The sequence below is a fragment of the Nesoenas mayeri genome (genome assembly GCF_963082525.1).
Source record: "Nesoenas mayeri genome assembly, chromosome: 22".
NCBI classification, from domain to species: Eukaryota; Metazoa; Chordata; class Aves; order Columbiformes; family Columbidae; genus Nesoenas; species Nesoenas mayeri.
In genome coordinates this window covers 384126-406308 of record NC_137572.1, presented here as the reverse complement: position 1 = coordinate 406308, position 22183 = coordinate 384126, and positions in this window count along the sequence as shown.

The following is a 22183-nucleotide window of genomic DNA, read 5'->3' as shown; positions in this document are numbered from 1 at the left end:
ACACACACACTGTCCAATGGGGTTTGTGACACACACACTGTCCAGGAGGCTTTGTGACACACACGCTGTCTAATCGTGTTTGTGACACACACGCTGTCCAATGGGGTTTCGAACAGACACGCTGTCAACTGGGGTTTGTGACACACACACCGTCCAAAGGGATTTGAGACACACACCCTGTCCAGGGGTGTTTGTGTCACACACAGGTTCCAGGGGGGCTTGTAACACACACGCTGTCCAGGAGGGGTTGTGACACACACGCTCTCCAATGGGATTTTGACACACACGCTGTCCAAGGGTGTTTGTGACACACACAGGTTCCAGGGGGGCTTGTGACAGACACTGTCCAATGGGATTTGTGACACACACACTGTCCGGTTGGGTTTCTGACACACACGCTGTCCAGGGGGGGTTGTGACACCCACGCTGTTCAATGGGGTTTGTGATACACAGACTGCAACGGGTTTATGACACACACACTGTCCAATGGGGTTTGTGCACACAAGCTGTCCAGGGCTGTTAGTGACACAGACACTGTCCAAGGGGGGTTGTGACACACACACTGTCCTATGGAGTTTGTGACACACACACGCTGTCCAATGGGGTTTGTGACACACACACTGTCCAATGGGATTTGTGAAACACACCCTGTCCAGGGGTGTTTGTGACCCACACAGTTTCCAGGGTGGGTTGTGACACACGCTGTCCAATGGGGTTTGTGACACACAGGTTGTGCAGGGAACTCTGTGACACACACGCTGTCCAATGGGGTTTGTGAAACACACGCTGTCCAATGGGGTTTGTGACACACACAATGTCCAGGAGGGTTTGTGACACACATGCTGTCCAATGAGGTTTGTGACACACACACTATCCAATGGGGTTTGTGACGCACACCCTGTCCAGGGACGTTTGAGACACACACAGGTTCAAGGGGGGGTTGTGACACACACCCTGGCCAGCTGGGTTTGTGACACACATGCTGTCCAGGGGGGGTTGTGACACACACGCTGTCCAATGGTGTTTGTGACACACACGCAGTCCAGGATGGTTTCGAACACACACACTGTCCAATGGGGTTTGTGACGCACACCCTGTGCAGGGGTGTTTGAGACACACACAGGTTCAGGGGGGTTGTGACACACACACTGTCCAGGGGGGTTTGTGACACACACACCCTGTCTAATGAGGTTTGTGACACACACACTCTCCAATAGGGTTTGTGACACACACACTGTCCAATGGGGTTTGTGACACACACACTGTCCAGGAAGCTTTGTGACACACACGCTGTCAACTGGGGTATGTGACACACACACCGTCCAATGGGATTTGAGACACACACCCTGTCCAGGGGTGTTTGTGACACACACAGGTTCCAGGGTGGGTTGTGACGCACGCTGTCCAATGGGGTTTGTGACACACAGGCTGTGCAGGGAACTCTGTGACACACACGCTGTCCAATGGGGTTTGTGGAACTCACGCTGTCCAATGGGGTTTGTGACACACACAATGTCCAGGAGGGTTTGTGACACACATGCTGTCCAATGAGGTTTGTGACACACACCCTGTCCAATGGGGTTTGTGACGCACACCCTGTCCAGGGACGTTTGAGACACACACAGGTTCAAGAGGGGGTTGTGACACACACCCTGACCAGTTGGGTTTGTGACACACATGCTGTCCAGGGGTAGTTGTGACACACAGATTGCAACGGGTTTGTGATACACACACTTTCCAATGGGGTTTGTGACATACAAGCTGTCCAGGGCTGTTAGTGACACAGACACTGTCCAATGGAGTTTGTGACACACACACTGTCCAGGGGCCTTTGTGACACACACACTTTCCAATAAGGTTTGTAACACAGACACTGTCCAGGAGGGCTTGTGACACACATGCTGTCCAATGGTGTTTGTGACACACACCCTGTCCAGGGGTGTTTGTGACACACACAGGTTCCAGGGGGGTTGTGACACACGCTGTCCAATGGGGTTTGTGACACACAGGCTGTCCAGGGAGCTTTGTTTCACACACGCTGTCCAATGGGGTTTGTGACACACACAGTGTCCAGAGGGGGTTGTGACATATATGCTGTCCAGGGGGGTTTGTGACAGACACTCTCTCCAATGGGATTTGTGACACACATACAGTCCAATGGGTTTTGTGACACACACGCCGTCCAGGGCTGTTAGTGACACACACACAGTCCAGGGTGGGTTGTGACACACACACAGTCCAATGGGGTTTGTGATACACACACTGTCTAGGGTTGTTTGTGACACACACAGTTTCCAGGGTGGGTTTTCACACACATTGTCCAATGGGGTTGTTGACAATCACACTGTGCAATGGGGTTTGTGACACACACACAGTCCAAAGGGGTTTGTGACACACACGCTGTTCAGGGGTATTTGTGATACACATAGGTTCCAGGGGGGGTTGTGACACAGGCTGTCCAATGGGGTTTGTGACACACACGCTGTCCAGTGGGGATTGTGACACACACCCTGTTCAATGGGTTTGTGACACACACACTGTCCAATGGAGTTTGTGACACAGATGCTGTCCAGCGGTATTTGTGATACACACACACTGTCTAGGGGGGTTTGTGGCACACACCCTGACCCATGGGGTTTGTGACACACACACGCTGTCCAATGGGGTTTGTGACACACACGCTGTCCAATGGGGTTTCGAACACACACGCTATCCAATGAGGTTTGTGACACACACACTGTCCAATGGGATTTCTGACACACACCCTGTCCAGGGGTGTTTGTTACACAGACAGGTTGCAGGGGGGTTGTGACACACGTTGTGCAATGGGGTTTGTTACACACAGGCTGTCCAGGGAGCTTTGTGACACACAGGCTGTCCAATAGGGTTTGTGACACACACGCTGTCCAATGGGATTTGTCACACATACCCTGTCCAATGGTGTTTGTGACACACACGCTGTCCAACGGGGTTTGTGACACACACAGTGTCCAGGGGGGGTTGTGACACACACGCTGTCCAGGCGGGTTTGTGACACACACACTCTCCAATGGGGTTTGTGAGACACATACAGTCCAATGGGGTTTGTGACACACACGCCGTCCAGGGCTGTTAGTGACACACACACTATCCAGGGGGGCTTGTGACACACACACTGTCCAATGGGGTTTGTGATACACACACTGTCCAGGGTTGTTTGTGACACACACAGTTTCCAGGGTGGGTTGTCACTCACGTTTTCCAATGGGGTTGGTGACAATCACACTGTGCAATGGGGTTTGTGACACACACAGTGTCCAGAGTGGTTTGTCACACACGGTGTCCAGTGGTGCTGGTGACAATCACACTCTTCAATGGCGTTTGTTACACACACACACTGTCCAATGGGTTTTTTGACACACACACTCTCCAATGGGAATTGTGACACACACGCTGTCCAATGGTGTTTTTGACACACACGCTCTCCAATGGGTTTTCGAACACAGACGCTGTCTAATGGGGTTTTTGACACACACAGGTTCCAGGGGGGATTTTGACACACGCTGTCCAATGGGGTTTGTGACGCACACGCTCTCCAATGAGGTTTGTGACACACACGCTGTCCAGGGGGGCTTGTGACACACACGCTGTCCAGGAGGGGTTGTGACACACACTCTCTCCAATGAGTTTTTTGACACACATGCTGTCCAATGGTATTTGTGATACACACACTGTCCAAAGGGGTTTTTGACACACATGCTGTCCAGGGGTGTTTGTGACACACACACTGTCCAGGGGGGGTTGTGACACATACCCTGTCCAGGGTGGGTTGTGACAGAAACTGTCCAATGGGGTTTGTGACACACACGCTGTCCAACGGAGTTTTGACACACACGCTGTCCAATGGTTTTTGTGACATACATGCTGTCCAGGGGGTTTTTTGACACACAGACTGTCCAATGCTGTTTGTGACACACGCGCTGTCCAATGATGTTTGTGACACACACGCTGTCCAGGGGGGGTTGTCACACACACACTCTCCAATGCGGGTTGTGACACACACACTCTCCAATGGGGGTTGTGACACATACGCTGTACAGGGGTGTTTGTGATACACACAGGTTCCAGAGGGGGTTGTGACACACACTGTCCAATGGGGTTTGTGACACACACACTGTCCAAAGGGGTTTTTGACACACATGCTGTCCAAAGGGGTTTTTGACACACACGCTGTCCAGTGGTGTTTGTGACACACACAGGTTCCAGGGGGGGTTGTGACACTCGCTGTCCAATGGGGTTTGTTACACACACACATTCCAGGGGGGCTTGTGACACACATGCTGTCCAGGGGAGTTTGTGACACACACGCTGTCCAATGGGGTTTGTGACACATACCCTCTCCAGGGGCGTTTGTGACACACACCCTGTCCAATGGGGTTTGTGACACTCACGCTCTTCAATGGGCTTTGTGACACACACACTTTCCAACGGAGTTTGTAACACGCATGCTGTCCAATGCCATCAGAACAGCAAAGGAAGAAGCAGCGACCAGGTGCCTCAGCAAATACACTGGAAAGCTCTCGCCTGCTTTGGGGCACAGGCTTCCACAGTCAGAAGTCCCAGTGCTGGGGTCAGTATAACGTCTCATTGCCTTCTCCAAAAATCCACGGAAACAGAATGGCCTCCCTGTCACTGCTCACTGCCAGCACCAACAGAACCCTCAGGAAGCCCAGTATTTCTGGTCTCTAACTGGCAGACCAGCAGTCCCGCATCCTACGGGATGTGGCCGCTTGTGTGCACTTGGGGTCCAGACAATCAAGCTGATTCCAGGTTCAACTGTGGCACTTCTAAGCACTGAAGTTTAACCCCAAAATGAAAGAGAAGACGGCAGTGCAGCCATCTGCCACCAGGCAGTTAAAGCAGAAGAAAGGCAGCGTGGCACTCGCTCAAGGACAGGGCTGCCTGTACCCTTTGGCAGGGAAGTCTCTCCCCATCCAGCCGCATTTCTCCTCCTCTCCTGCAGTTCTCCTCCCTCTGTGTCCCCATACCTTCAGCTGGAAGGTCTGACTGGGATTCAGCACCGCCAGGAAAGTGAACTGTCCCAGGAACGTTCCCTGCTCCTCGTGTTCTTCCTTGAAGCCCTACAGAACAACAGTGGTGGAGAAAACAGAGCGTCTGGTGCACCATAGGAGATTGAACTTCAGCCGGTGAAGTACGGGGTTATTTCAGCTACGGAGTCCAAGGACCATGAGCACAAGGACAAGACGAGAAGCTGCAGGTGGGCAGCATGTCACACTTGCCCACTCAACGAGTCCAGGCTGCCTGTCAGAAAAGGAGCAGATGCTCCCAGTGAGAGGGAGGTGACCTGAGGATCACAAATGCACTGGGACTGGAAGACAAGAAGGTCTAGGACCATGCACTGTCCAGCTCCTTCTCCCTGTGGCTCCTGGAGTAGCATCTTGCCCCAGGAGATTTTTTTTTTGAGTGGTATATTGAATAAAAGAGGAATACAATGGGAAGGAAGCAACATCAAGGAGCCTGTTTGTTCTGAGAGACAGGAGGAAGCTTCAGGCCACCAGAATCTTTGACCCAACTTCATTCCCTGCTCAGAAATGCTGTGCAACCCCCTGGCCCCGACTCCAGAGAAATCACTTACATAGACAGCAAAGTCCTTGGGAGCTCCGGAGATGCTTTCTCCATGGAACGCTGTCCCTGAGACATGGGCCATGGTGACAGCTCTGGGAACGACTGGCATGGACAGCTTGATGAACACGTGTCCCTGACTCCCTGGGAAGGGCCAGCAGTTGCCAGGATGATTGTCCGTCTGAAAGGACAAGAAACACTCAGCAGGGAGACACAGGAGGAGAGCAGCTCCATGCGAGAAGGGGGCAGGAGAAGAAGCTTCGAGGAGCAAAGACTGGTGGGAAGGACACTCAGAGCAGCGTGTGTGGTTCATTCTCCCAGCCTTAGTTTTACTGCTTCTTGGTGCTTCTACCTCCAGAATCAGCTCAGGAGACCTCATGTAATCCATCACCGGCAGGGAGTACAAGAACACCTTTGCTTTGGCATCCCGGAGGGATGGAGAAGTCTTGGACCGAATGACGGCTGCCCCTGGAAATTCAAACATGAGTGTGATCATCAGGCAGTGTCAGGAGGAATATTACACTGTTGACTTGGAAAAGGCTTCTCAGTTGTCATCGATGCCACGAGACGTCTGTAACATTGTGTGGCATGATGTGGTTTCAAGTGTTAGTTTGTTAGTAGGCCCTTATTATGTGGTTGGTTAACCCTGAAAATGTTAGCTCCCTCTATCAATATAACCTCATAAACAAGTTCCAGAACTTTTTACATAGAACTTACCCACCTTTTCCTTTTTGCAGGTTCAGAGCCCGAGCCTCATTTGGTTGTATCTGTAAACATGAAACATCTCAGCACGAATCACAACTGCATTTCTCACAGGCAGAAGTGCCTGAACTCCACAGCTTGCCTGGCAGTGCAGAGAGCAGGAAGTGCGGTGAGTCCTGGGCTCTTGGGGACATTTCACCCTGTTTTGTGTCCCAGTCCCTCCCTGCTCCCTCCTCTTTCCTGCTGTGCCCTTCTTCCTCTTCATCTCTTCTCCCTCTGGCCCTCTGCTGCTTCCTCACCTATTCCTCCACCCTTCTGAATCTGTGCAGGGTTTCTCGTATCTCCCTCTCCGTCTCCACCCCTCTGTGTTCTCACCATCCCTGGTTTCTCTTTGTCATCATTCTTGTCTGTTGCTCTGTTCCGCTCCGTGCCCCATCACTTCTCACTGTATCCCTCTGTCCTGCTCCCTGCGCCTATTCCTGCCCCTCTTCTTTTTCACTCCCTCTCCCTCTTGCTGCCCACTCCAGGATGATTTCCCAATCTCTATCCTGCCCCAACCCTTATTGTTCTTTCTGGCTCCTGCTCCCTCTCTGTCTTTCTGCCTGTCTGCCCTTTCCCTGCTGCTTCTTTCTCCATCTCTGTCCAGACTACTGCCCCTTTTCCTTCTTGATGTCTTTCTGTCCTGTTTGTCTTCCTGTCTTCCTTGTCTGTTCCTAGCCCCATCCCCTCTCACTGTATCTCCCCTGTCCAGCTGGCTCTGCCTGTTCTTTGTCTTCTCTTCCTCTTTCCTGCTCCTCAGCCCTCTTTTCCTCTTCCTCCAGCTCATTGCTACATGTTTTCCCTTTCCAGTCTCTTCATTTTGATCTGAACTTTGCTTTGGTTCTCAGCCTCTTTGTTCTGTTCCCTTCCTGTTTCCTCTCAGGGGGCAGTGATGACCTGGTTCAGAGACAGCACGGCGAACACACCCCAGGTCGCTCAATCCATCAGCACACAGACACCAATGTGGTGGAAGGCAAATGGCGTTTATTAACAACTAAAACAGTGTAATATGCCTTAGGTTTACAACGTCATGTCCGTCTGCTTGCCTCACATACTCCTACCAACCTACGGAGGGGCTACTATCTTTCCATACAGCGCGAGATCTTCTGGCCGCCAGATCCGAAATACCTACAGGTGTGTGTCACAAACACCCCTGGAAACCATTTGTGACACAAACGCCCCTGGACAGGGTGAGTGTCACAAACCACATTGGAGAGTCTGTGTGTCACAAACTTCATTGGACAGCGTGTGTCAAAATGCCCCATGGAAACTGTGTATGTCACAAACACCCCTGGACATCGTGTGTGTGACAAACCCCATTGGAGAGTGTGTGTGTCACAAACCCCATTAGACAGCGTGTGTGTCACAAACGCCATTGGACAGTGTGTGTGTCACAAACGCCATTGGACAGTGTGTGTGTCACAAACCCCATTGGGCAGCGTGTGTGTCACAAACGCCATTGGACAGGGTGTGTGTCACAAACCCCGCTGTAAACCGTTTGTGTCACAAACGCCCCTGGACAGTGTGTTTGTCACAAACCCCATTGGACAGCGTGTGTGTCACAAACCCCCCTAAACAGTGTGTGTGTCACAAAACTCATTCGACAGCGTGTGTGTCACAAACCCCATTGGACAGTGTGTGTGCAACAAACCCCATTGAACACGGAGTGTGTCACAAACCCCATTGGACAGGGTGTGTGTAAGAAAACCCATTGGACAGTGTGTGTGTCACAAACTCCATTGGACAGCGAGTGTGTAAGAAAACCCATTGGACAGTGTGTGTGTCAGAAACACCATTGGACAGCGTGTGTGTCACAAACCCCATTGGAGAGTGTGTGTGTCACAAACTCTCCTGGACAGGGTGTGTGTCACAAACCCCATTGGACAGCGTGTGTGCATCACAAGCCCCATTGGAAAGTGTGTGTGTCAGAAACACCCCTGGACAGCGTGTGTGTCACAAACCCCATTGGACACTGTGTGTCACAATCCCCATTGGACAGCGTGTGTCAGAAGCACCCTGGAAACTGTGTGTGTCACAAACAACCCTGGACAGGGTGTGTGTCACAAACCCCATTGGAGAGTGTGTGTGTCACAAACGCCATTGGACAGCGTGTGTATGTCACAAACCCCTTTGGACAGGGTGTGTGTCACAAACCCACCTGGACAGTGTGTGTGTCACAAACCTCACTGGACAGTGTGTTTGTGTCACAGACCCCAATGGACAGTGTGTGTCAAAACGCCCCCTGGAAACTGTGTGTGTCACAAACGACCCTGGACAGGGTGTGTGTCACAAAACCCATTGGACAGCGTGTGTGTCACAAACACCATCGGACAGCGTGTGTGTTACAAACCCCGTTGGACAGGGTGTGTGTTACAAACACCCCTGGACACCGTTTGTGTCACAAACGCCCCTGGACAGGGTGTGTGTCACAAACCCCCCTGGACACCGTGTGTGTCACTAACGCCTTTGGACAGCGTGTGTGTCACAAACCGCATTCGATAGCGTGTGTCACAACCCCCTCTGTAAACTGTGTGTGTCACAAACATCCCTGGACATCGTGTGTGTGACAAACCCCATTGGAGAGTGTGTGTGTCACAAACTCCATTAGACAGCGTGTGTGTCACAAACGCCATTGGACAGTGTGTGTGTCACAAACTCCATTGGACAGTGTGTGTGTCACAAACCCCATTGGGCAGCGTGTGTGTCACAGAGCCCATTGGACAGTGTGTGTGTCACACACGCCATTGGACAGCGTTTGTGTCACAAACCCCCCTGGACAGTGTTTGTTTCACAGACCCCATTGGACAGTGTGTGTGTCAACAACCCCATTGGACAGTGTGTGTGTCACAAACCCCATTTGACATCGTGTGTCACAAACAACCCTAGACAATGTGTGTGTCAGAAACGCCCCTGGACAAGGTGTGTGTAACAAACCCCATTGGACAGCGTGTGTCACAACCCCCCCTGGAAACTGTGTGTGTCACAAACATCCCTGGCCAGTGTGTGTGTCACAGAGTCCATTGAACAGTGTGTGTGTCACAAACGAAATTGCACAGCGTTTGTGTCACAAAGCCCCCCTGGACAGTGTTTGTTTCACAGACCCCATTGGACAGTGTGTGTGTCACCAACCCCATTGGACAGCGTGTGTGTCACAAACCCCATTTGACATCGTGTGTCACAAACAACCCTAGACAATGTGTGTGTCAGAAACGCTCCTGGACAAGGTGTGTGTAACAAACCCCTTTGGAGAGCGTGTGTCACAACCGGCCCTGGAAACTGTGTGTGTCACAAACACCCCTGGATAGCGTGTGTGTCACAAACCCCATTGGACAGCCTTATTGTTCTTTCTCTCTCCTGCTCCCTCTCTGTCCTTCTGCCTGTCTGCCCTTTCCCTGCTGCTTCTTTCTCCATCTCTGTCCAGACTACTGCCCCTTTTCTTTCTTGATTTCTTTCTGTCCTGTTTATCTTTCTGTCTTCCTTGTCTGTTCCAGACCCCATCCCCTCTCGCTGTATCTCCCCTGTCCAGCTGGCTCTGCCTTTTATTTGTCTTCTCTTCCACTTTCCTGCTCCTCAGCCCTCTTTTCCTCTTCCTCCAGCTCATTGCTGCATGTTTTCCCTTTCCAGTCTCTTCATTTTGATCTGAACTTTGCTTTGTTTCTCAGTCCCTTTGTTCTGTTCCCTGCCTTTCTTTTGTCTCTCCATCTGTACATCCCCCTCCCTGTCTTTCTCTACCCCCTTCCTGCTTCTCCTCCTCCCCCCTCCCCATCCCTCTGTCCTGCTCATCAGTCCTGCTGTTTCTTCCTCCCTGTCTCATCACGGCTCCTTGTCCCTTTTTGCCTTGATCTCTCCATCCCTCCATCCTTTTCTCTGTTTGTTTCTTTCTCTCTGGGCTCCTCTGTCTTCTCTCTTGACTCATTTGTCTCTCTCTAGTCCTCTGTCCTTCTCCCCAGCAGCTTCAACTAAATGAGCCGGTGTCCGTGCACTCTGGTGTTTCCTCATCCCTGCCCTGGGGCAGATCTGTGTCTGTAGGGCTGGGGATCATTTAGGAGCTGGTCTCCTTGAGCAGACGGCAGAGCCGGGTGCACCTACAGCAGAGGTTGTTCTCAGCTGCTGCTTATGCAGCTTGTTGGAAGAGCGGCTGTGGGCCTTCTTTGGAAGGGAGGTTTCTTGTTCTGTGCTTCCTGCTCCTCGGGATCCTGTGCAGGAGCGGTGTTGGGGTCTGCAGGGACGGGTGGGACCTGCTGTGGTTCCCGGTGAATGTGAACTCAACTTGTCCTGATGGCCTCGAATGAAACCAGACTGACTGTAGATGGTTTTCTTGCCTGTTTCAGTTCCAAACTACATGTTTGGCACTAAAAAAACATGAGACTTTGTGCTGTTTTCCAGATGTCAGTGGCTGCGAATCAGCTGAGAACATCACTGCCCTAGGTACCAGGGCAGGTGGTCTGTGATCAGGGGTGTGGACTTGCATGGCGGTGCTTTTATGAACATTTTATGGTGTTGCCACTTCAGAGCCCTGCATTTTCCTAGACATTTTAAGATGATATTTCTTATTCGGAGGTTCAGACTCTGGTTGGACTTGATGTTGAATGGTCGATATAATAGGATCCATGAAATAAGAATCTCGCTTGCTTTTATTTTTCTAACACTGTCTGAATTTGGTAAGCAAGAGCAAGCGTGGTTGACAGTGTCTGTTTTTTGAGAGTAACGTATTCCTGACTCTCCCTCTTTGTATGGTGAAGGTTTCTGCCTGCACTATGATTTTGCTGGGCTGTGAGGCTGTGTGGGAGCAGCAGAGGTAAGAAGTGGTGGCTTTAAAGGCATTGAAGCTGTGGTAAAACTAGCAGGTAAAGCTCGTTTCTTCCTAGAGAGCTGCCTGACAAAAACAGTTACAAGGAAAGACCCTTGAAGTTGGCTTTTTTTTTTTTTTTTTTTCTAATTTAGTCTTAATATGGAGCTTTTGATATTGATTGATTGATTGATTGATTGATTTCTGGGAAGCAAGAAGTGAGAGCCTGTGCACTCCCATAGGCAGCGCTGCCTCCGAAATAGGTGCCCCCTTCTCCACTTCTGTTCCTTCCATGCTCATGTAGAACAAGGCCATGCAGTCGTGTGCAGATGTGGTGATTCCAATGTGACTATGAGGTCACAGCCCCACGGTGATGTGCTGTGCTGTGTCTCGGCAGCAGCAGCAGCAGCATCACGGTGGGAGCGTGGGGGCCATGGTCCTCACCCTCCTCCTCCTGCTGGTGTCCCTGCCAGCCCGGGAGGCCCAGGCTGCTCCAGCCGAGCGCAGGGAGCAGGTGGGCGGGCAGGGGCAGCACCCAGCCCCGAGCAGCTCAGCAGGGCAGCAGTGGGGCCAGGGCTGGGGCTGGGGCCGGGAGAGCAGCCGGGCTGGGCCGGGCAGGGCGAGCCAGGCAGCACCAGGGTGTGGGCAGGGGGCAGACGCCCCGCAGGGAGGGGAGAGGGGCTGCGGCTGCTTCAGGGGCAAGTTGTGGGCAAGCAGGGGCTGGGAGTGGTGGCACAGGGGCAGAAACCAGCACTGAGTCCCTGTGGGGCCCTCCCTGCCCCCCAGCCCCGTGCCACATGGCCCCATCCCAGGGCACGCTTTGAGCCTTTGGGCCCGTTTCAAATCAAAGCTGGGATTGCTTTGGCCCTTTGGGCCAGTTTTGAGCTCAATCTGGGCACATTTGTGCCCTTTGGGGTCGTTTCTGCCTAGATCTGGGAGTTCTTTGGCTTTGCAGTCCAGTTTCTGCCCAAATATGGGGGTGTTTGGGCCACTTTTGGCCATTTTTTACCCAAATCTGGGCATACTTTGACTTTTTGGTCCGATTTCACCCCAAATCTGGGGATGTTATACCCCTTTTTGGCCAGTTTTGATCCAAAGCTAGTGGTGCTTTGGTTTTTCTGGCTCTTTTTACCCGATATACTCAGGTGCTTTTGCCCATTTTTTCCCCTAATGGAGGCGCTGTGTTCCCAAATATGGGATATTTTCACCTTTGCCAGCAGTTTTGCTCCCAAATGTGGACGTTTTTGCTTCTTTTGGCCACTTTTTGCCCAAATACTCAGAATCTTTTGCCCGTATTTGCCAATTTAGCCCCCAAATATTTGGAATATTTCGTCATTTTTCCAGTTTTCTCCCTAAATAGGGCTATTTCTCTGCAATATATGGGCATTGTTGTCCTAAATATGTTGTGCTGTGTTTTGTTTTGTTTTTTCTCTCTTCTTTATGTCCACTTCTACCCGAAATGCAGGAGCATTGCTCTGTGAGCCTGGAAACCTCTCTGCTCTGTGATGACTCCAGGCCATGGCATTGGCAGAGCTGATGGAGCTTCTCAGCTGGATCCTGGTTATGAGCCTTGGGCTGTCCTAGGGGTAAGTTGTCACCGTCTGTCTGCTTGAGGGAATAAACACTCACGTTTTAATAGGTTATTAATGTGTGATTGTACCCAGGATCATCTCAGAGGCTTTCCAAAAGCTTTTTGTGCCTTGGTGGTGTTACACAGACAAGTAATGAATATTCATTTGCCTGCAAACCTGCTAGTTCTCAGCAAAAAGGTCACCCATGTTCCATTTCTAGCTGTGAGAACGTCCACCTTTGTATGTGTCCTGTGTCATTACCTCACCCCCTCCCATCACTGCAGGTGACTGAGGAAGAAGGAGATCACAACATGCCATGGAAGCTCCTCACCCGTGGTTGACTCCCTGTTTAGTTCCTGCAGTCCATGGTGATCAAGCCTCTTGGTGTAATCCTGTTCCTGAGCCTGGGGCAATCCCAGGGGTAAGTGTTCAGTCTTCATTGATCACTGGCCTTCTGCATTTGCTAATATTTGGTTTATTATTTGTTAACATTTTCCTGCAATAGTTGCGCCTTGCAGTAGCCAGCAGGCTCTTTGCTAGAAGAAGCATGGATGATCATTTTTTGCCCTGGTGCTCCATGCTCCCACCTTAGTGTGGGTTTTCGTTTGTGTGTGTGAGAGGTGTTCTGGTCACAAGGCCCTGAGAGGCCCCATGTTTGTCCATCTGGTCCTTGAGGGGTGTTGCATGTGGCCTGGACACAGTGGTTTGGAAGCTGCCAGGTCCCAGTCAATGGGTCTGCATAGAATGAGCGGGTTCTAGGACCCTGGGGCTTCCCAAGGAGGGTTTCAGGACCCTGGGCGTTCCCCGGGAGAGTTTTAGGACCCTGGGGGTTCCCGGAGAAGGTTTTAGGACCCTGGGGGTTCCATAGAGATTCATAGAGCCCTATAGGGAGCCATAGGGACCTGTAGGGGCCCATGGAGCCCCAAGGAGCCCCATTGAGCCCCATAGAGCCCCATAGAGACAATAGAAAGGGAGGATTAAAGCTCTTTGCCACCCGCTCCATCTCTGCGCTGCTCGCAGTGCCAGCTGCCGAGCCAGCGGCAGGTTGGGCTGAGTTTAGAGCTGGGTGAGCTCCAGGGAGTCCTTTCTCCTGAAAGCTCCAGGACTGGTTAGTGGCCACTGCAAGGGCTGGATAAATGTTGGCAGGATGCTCCTGCCGGGAAGGGAGAGAGGAGCTGCCACTGGGATGGGTTTGGATCCTGAGGACGCAGCGGTGGGTGACAGGGGTGGCCATTGCGGAGGGGCAGTGTGAGCTCTGGTGCTGCTGTCTCCAGGTTGGATCACCAGACCCAGGCCACCATGCTGCTTCACCAGATCTTTGGCGGATCCCTGTGGTTCCGTGGTGAGCGCTGGCTGCCAGGTCCTGGGCCTGTGACTCTCAGGGCAGCGGTTTCCCTGAGAGCCTTGCAGTACAAATCTTTTGGGAAAACTGCTGAGTGTGTGTAACTTATCCAGAGGTGCAGCTGGTCAGTCTTGTGGTTCCTGTGGGTTGTGGCATGTGTTGTAGTGATGAAAAAAGCTGTTGACTGGGCGTCCCCAGCTCTTTGCCACCAGCTGAGGAACCCATGTTGGCAGTTATGTAGCAGCACTTGCTGTCCCAGCACACAGTGGAATTGCACGCTGTGAATCCTGGTGCCGACATCCCAGAGCCCAAATCTGGAGAGGGGGAACACGGCAGCTGCCTGTGCTGTGCTGGGCTGGTGTTGGGTGCAGGTGTTGTGCCAGGGTATGCTTACTGCTCTTGCTTTTGCAGTGGAGTTCTCAGCGTGCAAGAGCATCTGGGAGAGCTCTGACCCTTTCCTGTAGCTGGTGCTGGAGAGCAGGTAGTGGGACAGGGTGTGGGTGGGGGAGCTCTGCTCTCACAGGGGATGTTCCTGCAGCTGCACTGTTACTGCTCTGGAGGCTGCTCAACTGCCAGTGTCAGGCAGGGTGCAGGCAAGAGGGAAGCAGCTTCTGTTGTTGTGCTGCCTCTGTCTGGCAGAGCAGAGCCTGTTGCCTGAGCATGAGCCACGACTCCTCCATTGAGGCTCCATGGGACTAGGGACAGTACAGCCGTCCCTCATGGCATGCTGGCCAGTGCCTGGCTGGGGGCAGGCTCAGGGGTTTGGTGCAGTCTGTGGCCCTGTGCTCATGCTCTGTTTTATCTCTTGGGGCCAGTGTCTCTGATCAGGTGAAAAAAGCTGAGACCAACAGAGCCAGGTCTTCACCAGCGACAGGCCAGGTGAGTCCTGAAGGCTGTTCTGGGCCAGAGCTGCAGGAGCTGCTGCCCCTCTGCCTGCTCTGCGAGGGCAGGTGGGCTGCAGCTTGGCAGGGAGGCAGGCACTGCCTCCAATGGACAGGGGTGAGGGAGGATGACTTGCAGGAAGGATCCTGCTCAGTTAAGGGTTGCTGTGTGAGCTTGGAGGGGATGAGATTGCAGTATCACCCTGTGTCCTTGGCACAGTGATTCAGCCTGGAGGCCCAAAAAGCTGCTCGCCCTCCTGCAGCTGCCTCCAGTGCCCAGAACAGTTCAGAGCTCCTGCAACACCAGCAGCACAAGTGGGGCCAAAGCAGAGCTGTCCTGGCAGAGCTCCTGGGAGAGCAAGCAGCCACCTACCTCAGCCAAGCTGCTGCTGGAGCCCATCCCCAGCCAGGAGCCCAGGGGCAGTGGGGAGAATGCTGAGACCCTGGAGAGGGACTCCTGCAGCAGCGGTGCTGCCAGCCCAGCGCACGGCACAGCGGGGATCTGCCCAGAGCGTCACAGAAGGCCCAGGGTGGAACCAGCAGCTTCTGCACCTCTCAGGAAATGGACTGTAGCATAGCCCGCCCTACTGGCTCCAGCACCGAGCTACCTGCCCCCAGAGACTCCAAACTGGCAACATTGAAATCCTCCCTGTTGGCCAGTGCTGCTCTGGAGCTGAACATCACCATGTCTCCACCAACAGCCATGAAGCTGGTGCTTTCTGCCAAAAAGTGAGTCTGAGCTTCTGCCTGGAGTCTTCAATAGGTGCCTTGTGTCTTCAGAGCTGGAGATTGTGTTGGGGAGAGTGTAGACCGGATGCTGGGTGTCTTGCTAAGCTGGAGGCAGACAGGGAGAGCCCCTCAGCCCAAGGGCTGCAGCAGTTGCTCTGGTTTGGGGTACAGGGCCAGGTCCCCGCTGTTGTTCCCATCCCTGATTAAGGCTGGAGAAACGCCTCCTGTCTTCTTGCTCAGGACAGAGGGGCGGCTGTGCCAGTCCCTGGAGCGGGGTGGCCTCACCAATCTTCTCTGAGTGTCTTGTCCCCTGGGGCGATGGGAGCAGGTGAGTCCCCAGCTGGAGGCTGCAGAGTCTCCTCCTCCCCACACAGGGGCTGGGACCGGCCCTCTGGGCGCCGCTGTGCAACCCAGGCTCAGGACAGTGCGCTGGGGTTTCTGGTGTTTAAATTTCTCTCCTTCCTTTTTTCGTTTCTGCTCCTAACAGAAAACACTTCTGATTTGTTGACCACCCCCACTTTCCTGTCCCCTCCTGTGTCTTTACCCTTCCTTTTTCCCTGGGCTCACCTTCTTATTTTTTTCTCTTGGCTCATGGAAACCTCTTTTCTTTAGATCAGCAAGTTTGTTGTTTTTTTTTCATGTCAATAACTGCAGCGCATCATCCTGTGGAAGGCGAGCAGAAGTGACCATTGCACACCACCTCATTCACAATTTGCCAACCACACCTACCCCATGGACACCACCCACCCCAACTCCTTGGCCTTTTGGCAAGTCGAGGTAAGTGGTGCCAGTCGCTCCCAGGCTCCTGCACGGCAGCAAGGCCAGTAGTCCAGGAGGCAACTGTCTGACATGGCAGGTGGCCCGCGGGAGTGATTTCAGCAGCCGCCTGTCCTGTTCTCTTGGATTGGCTAAGATGGGAGCAGTTGAGTGCTGTGCTTGTGCACTGTGGAGTGTGGAGGAAGAGGGGGGCTCCTGCTCCTGACCTGGCCTTCAGATCATGTCAGCCTCTTTTCCTGTTCTGCAGGCTGTCCTCGTCTGCTCTCCATTGGCCAAATCCTGAAAAGCCGACCTTCAGCTTCATCCTCAGCTCAGCCCTTTGGCTCCCAGCCTCCCCGTGACCACCTGTTCCACTGCCCACCCTTCGCACCACCTTCCTCCCTGCAGCAGCGAGAAGGAGCCCAGCCAGGTCACCGCTGGTTCCTCCAAAAAGAGGCAGTGTAAGCAGCCCCGTGGAGCAGACAGCAGCCCCTGTGCTCTGGCTCTGAAGGACAAGGATCAAGTCTCCAGCCCCCAGGGAAGAAGAAGAAGAAGAATCTCGCAGGAGGGCTCAGTGTCCCCTGGGGGAAGGAGGTGGCAGGCAAGGGTCCCAGCGGTGGCAGGGAGGCATCCTGCTGTCAGCACCGAAAGATCAGGCCCGTGGTGCAAGTGTCAGGCCCCAGGACCTGTCTGGACACAGAGCCCATCTGCCCCCTCAAGAGGAAGAAAAGGAGGAGACGGAGGAGACAGAAGAGTGCTGCTCAGGGTTAGAATGAGGTTTAGCATTAGGGTTACAGACTGTGGGTAAGGGTTAGAATGAGGGCTTGGGTTTAGCTTTAGTGTTTAGGGTTTGAGGTAGTGATAGGGTTAAAGTTAGGTTGATGGGTTAGGATTAGGATTAGAGTTACAGTTTGCTGTTAGGTGCTAGGGTTAGAGTTAGGGTTAGACGAGTGTTAGGGGTTAGTGAAGAGTATTATGGTAAGTAGTTAGGGTTAGGGGTAGGGACAGAGTTAAGGTTGAGTTTTGGTTAGAGGTAGGTTTATGGTTTAGGTTTAGAGTTAGTGTTAGTGGTTAGGATTAGGGTAGGGTTAGGAATGAGGAATTGGCATTGTAGTTAGTGATAGGGCTTGGGGATAAGGGAAATGGTTAGATTTTGGGTTTGAGGTTAGGAACAGGGGTCTGGTAGTGCTTGGAATAGTGGTTAGGGTTAAGAGTGTTAGAGTAAGGGTTGGAATTTGGGGCAGAGCTGGGGTTAGCGGTTAGGACCAGGGTCAGAGTTTTGCTTAGGGTTATCATTTCTTGGTGATTGTTTCTTGGCTAGCGTGTATTAGTTAGGTTTAGAGTTAGGATTAGTGTTTAGAGTTAGGTTTCAGTGTTAGGGTTAGGGGCTAGGGTTAGAGGATATGTTAGGTTGAGAATTAGTGCTACAGGTTAGGAGAAGGTTTGTATTAGCGTCAGAGGGGGCTAGTGTTTCATCAGATTTAGGGATAGATAGGGCTTTGGGTAAAGCACAGGGTCAGGATGAGAGTTACCAGTTAGGGATTAGGATTAGTGTTAGGTTGAGATAAAGTGTATGGTGAGGCTTAGATACGGGTTAGGGGTTTGGATGTAGAGTTAGAGTTAGCATTAGGTAAGGTTTCAGGTTAGGTTTAGATTACTGGTAGGTTTAGGGGTTAGGGTTATGGTTAGGATTAGGGTTTGTGATTAGGGTTAGTGGTTAGTTTTCGAGTTCTAATTAGAGGTAGGGTTAGATTTAGCCTTAGGGAAAAGAATTAATTTTAGTTGTAGGGATAGGATTTGGGTTAGTGTTAAGGTGTAGGGGTTATTGTTAAAGTAGGTATGAGGTTTAGAATGAGGCTTGCAAGCTAGGGTTGGGGTTAAGGTTTAGGAGTTAGGTTTAGAATAAGTGTTAGGGGTTTGTTTTTGTGGTTAGAGTTAGAAGTAGAGTTAAGGACAGGGTTATAGTAAGCAGTTAGGACTTAGGGTTATGGTTATAGTTAGACTTAGGGTTAGATTAGGGTTATTGTTAGGGTTTGGTGTCAGGGCTTTGGTCAGGGCTAGAGTTAGCATTAGGTTTCAGGTTTAGACTTAGGGTTAGGATTTACAGTAAAGGTTAGAGTTAGGGTAAAAATTAGGGCTTAATTTAAGGGTTAAGTTAGGGTTAGATTGAGAGTTAGGGTTAGGATTAGGTTTAGGTTTAGCATTTAGATAAGGGTTAGGTTTTAGATAAGGTTGAGAATTAGTTTTAGATAAGGTTTTGGGTTAGGGGACAGAGTTAGGGTTAGAGTTTGGGATAGGCTTAGGGAGCATGGTTAGGGTTAGTGTTTGGGGTTAAGATTTTGAGTGAGGGTTATGGGTCAGGTTTTGGGTTAGAGTTAGTCTTAGAGTTGGGATTAAACTTTGGGCAAGAGGTTAGAGTATAGCGTTAAGGGTTAGGAGTTTGTGTTTGGGTTATATGAGGTTTAGGTTAGGGTTACGTGGTAGGGTTAAGGTCTAGGGTTAGATTTAGGGTAAAGGTAAGTGTTAGGAGTTACAGTTAGGGTTAGGCTTAGGAATTAGGGAGTGGGGTTAGATTTTGAGGTTAGGGGTTTGAGCTAGGGTTAGGGGGAAGGGTTACATTTAGGGTTAGAAATAGGGTTAAACGTAGGGCAAGGGGTCAGAGTTAGGGTTAGAATTACTGTGTTTGAGTTAGATGAGGTTTAGGATTAGGGGTATGTGTTAGAGTTAGGCTTTAGGGTTAAGCGTTATGGTTGGTGCTAGAGTTAGGAGCTAGGGATTGGTCTGAGAGGTAGGATTTGAGGTTCGGGTATGTGTTTGCATTGGGGTTTGTGTTAGTTGTTCAAGTATTAGGGGTAGGATTTGACGAGTGTTGGGTTAGGGGTGGAGTTTGGTTTTAGGTTGAGGCTTAGATTTGTGATTACAGTAAGAAGGCTAAGCATTAGGTTTAGAGTTGGAGTTAGAGGTAGGGGTTTGCATTAGCGTTCCCTTAGGGTGAAGAGAATTGGGTAGACTTTAGGGTTAGGCTTAGGGTTGAGGGAGTAGCATTAGTGACATAGTTAGGAGTAGCTTAGGTGTAGGAGTTGGGGCTTGGGGTAAGATTTAGGGGTTGGGCTTAGAGTTAGGGATAGGAAATATAATTAGGATTAGGGTAAGGGTTAGATTAAAGTTTAGGGGTTAGGCAGTAGTGTTAGAAAAGGTGGTTAGGGTTAGGTTTTAGAATTCTGTTGGAGATATGGGTTCGGGTTCCTGGTTAGTGAGTAATGTTATTGTAAATGGTTAAGATTAGCATAGGAGATTAGGTTTAGGGATGAGGCTAGAGTTAGGGTTAGAGTTAGGCTTAGGATTCTGTTTAGAGGTCAGGTTAGGGTTAGATTTCATGTTAGGGTTAGTGTTGGGTTAGGTTGGTTTAAGGGTTGTGGTTAAAGTTAGGTTAGTGATAGGGTTATGGTTAGGTTATGGTTAGGGTTTAGTTTTAGTGTTAGGACTAGGTTTCAAGTTAGGGTTAGAATTAGTATTAGGGTTTAGGCTTACCATGAAGGTTATAGTTAGTGTTAGGGGACAGCATTAGAGTGATCATAAGTGTTGGGTTTGTGTTAGGGAGCAGTGTTACGGTTCGTGGAACTGGTTAGGGTTAGGTAGGGCTAGTTTCAGGGTTTAGGGGTTATTGCTCAAGTAAGGGTGAGATTTAGAATGATGGTTACTGGCTAGGGTTAGGGTTAAGGTTTAGGGCTGAGCTTTAGAGTCAACTTTAGGGGGTTGGTGTTAGGCTTAGGTATTAGGGAGAAGAGTTAGGATAAGGAAGGATAAGATTATGACTAGGATAAGTGGTTAGGACTTAGGTTTAGGGTTATAGTTCCTTGTAGGGTTAGATTAGAGTCAGTTATTGGGCAGCATTACCAGTCAGGGAGAACGGTGAGAGTTAGGGTTTGATGTTAGTGTTAGATTTTGGGTTGGGGATATTGTTAGGTTAGGGTTTGGATTTCTGTTTATGTGATGTTAGTCTTAGGGTTAGAGTTAGGGGTTTGTCTTAAATTTTAGGATTAGATTTAGGATTAGTATTTAGGTTTACATTTAGGCTTAAGTTTTAGGATTTGGTTTAGGGGTAGAGTTAAGTTTTGGGGTTAGATTTAGGGTTAGGGTTAGATTAAGGTTTAGATTTAGAATCAGGGTTAGGGCATTGAATTAGTTTTAGAGTTAGGGTTAGAGGTTGGTCTTAGATTTAGCCTTTGCTTTAGGATTACAGTAAGTGATTGGGCTAACATTAGAGGTTTAGATTTAGGGATAGGTGTTAGAGGTAGTGTTAGGGTTATTATTAGGGTTTGATTATGATTAGGTTTAGGGTTTAAGGGTAGGGATGTGGTTAGTGGTAAAGGTTAGTATTAGGGTTAGTGTTAGAGGTAAGGATTAAGGTTAGGGGTTAGGGAATAGTGTTGGGTTAGTGTTGCGCGTTGGGGATACGGAGTAGTGAAAGTGGTTGGGAGTAGGTTTAGGTACTAGGGTTAGATTTAGGGTTAGGGTTTGGATTGACATTTTGGGTTTGGTTAGTGTTCAGGTTAGAGTTAGGGTTGGTGGTTAGTGGTTAGTTTTAGATTTACAGTTAGGGTTAGGTTTAGGGTTAGGAGTTAGGGTTAGGGTTAAAATTGGGGTAAGGGCTTGGGGTTACAGTTAGATTAATTTTAGGATAGTGTTAGCGTTGGTGGTAGGGGCTTATTTAGGGTAAGGGGTTAGGGAGTAGCATTATTATAAGTGGTTATGATTACTGTAAGGGGGTAGGGTTAGGGGTGAGGATAGGGTTAAGGTTAGAATGATGGGTTAGGGTTGCAGTTAGGGTTTGGGATTGGGGGTAGAGTTAGGTTTCGGGACAGGAGTTTGGGGTTCAGGTTAGATTCAGGGTTAGGGCTTAGGATAAGGATTAGGCTTTTGGTAAGTGTTGCGTTAGTGTTAGGGGTTGGGGATACGGAGTAGTGGAAGTGGTTGGGAGTAGGTTTAGGTACTAGGGTTAGATTTAGGGTTAGGGTTTGGATTGACATTTTGGGTTTGGTTAGTGTTCAGGTTAGAGTTAGGGTTAGTGGTTAGTTTTAGATTTACAGTTAGGGGTAGGTTTAGGGGCCAGGGAGTTGTGTCAGTGGAAGTGGTTTAGGTTAGGGGTTAGTTTTAGGATTTAGGGTTTGAATTAGGGTTAAGTTTCAGATTAGATTTAGGGTTAGGGTTAGATTAGAGTTAGGGGATGGTGTTTCTAGTTAGACTTATGGTTAGGGATTTGGATGAGGTTTACAGTTAGGATTAGATTAGTGTTAGGATATAGTTAGTGTTAGAGCTAATGATTAGGTTTCAGAGTTAGGGAATAGTGTTAGTGTAAGCAGTTAGGGTTAGGTTTTAATATTAGGTTTGAAGGGTAGGACTAGGGTTAGGGTTGGAGTTAAGCTTATGGGTAAGTATTAGAGTTAGATTAGGTTTAGAAGAGGGTTAGAATGTAGGGTTGGAGTTAGCGTTAGAGGTTAGCTTTATGTTTTGGGTTAGAGTTAGGATCACGTTTTAGCTTTAGATTTAGGTTAGAGTTAGGGGTGGGGTTAGCATTAGGGTTAGGGTTAGTGTTAGGCAGTAGTGATAGCGGAATGGTCAGAGTGAGGTTTTAGATTTATACTGGAGATGGAGGTTGGGGTTGGCATTAAGGGTTGCAATTCTGGTTAGTGGTTAGGGGGTAGTGTTAGTGTAAGTCGTTGGGATTAGTGTAAGGGGTTAGGTTTAGTGG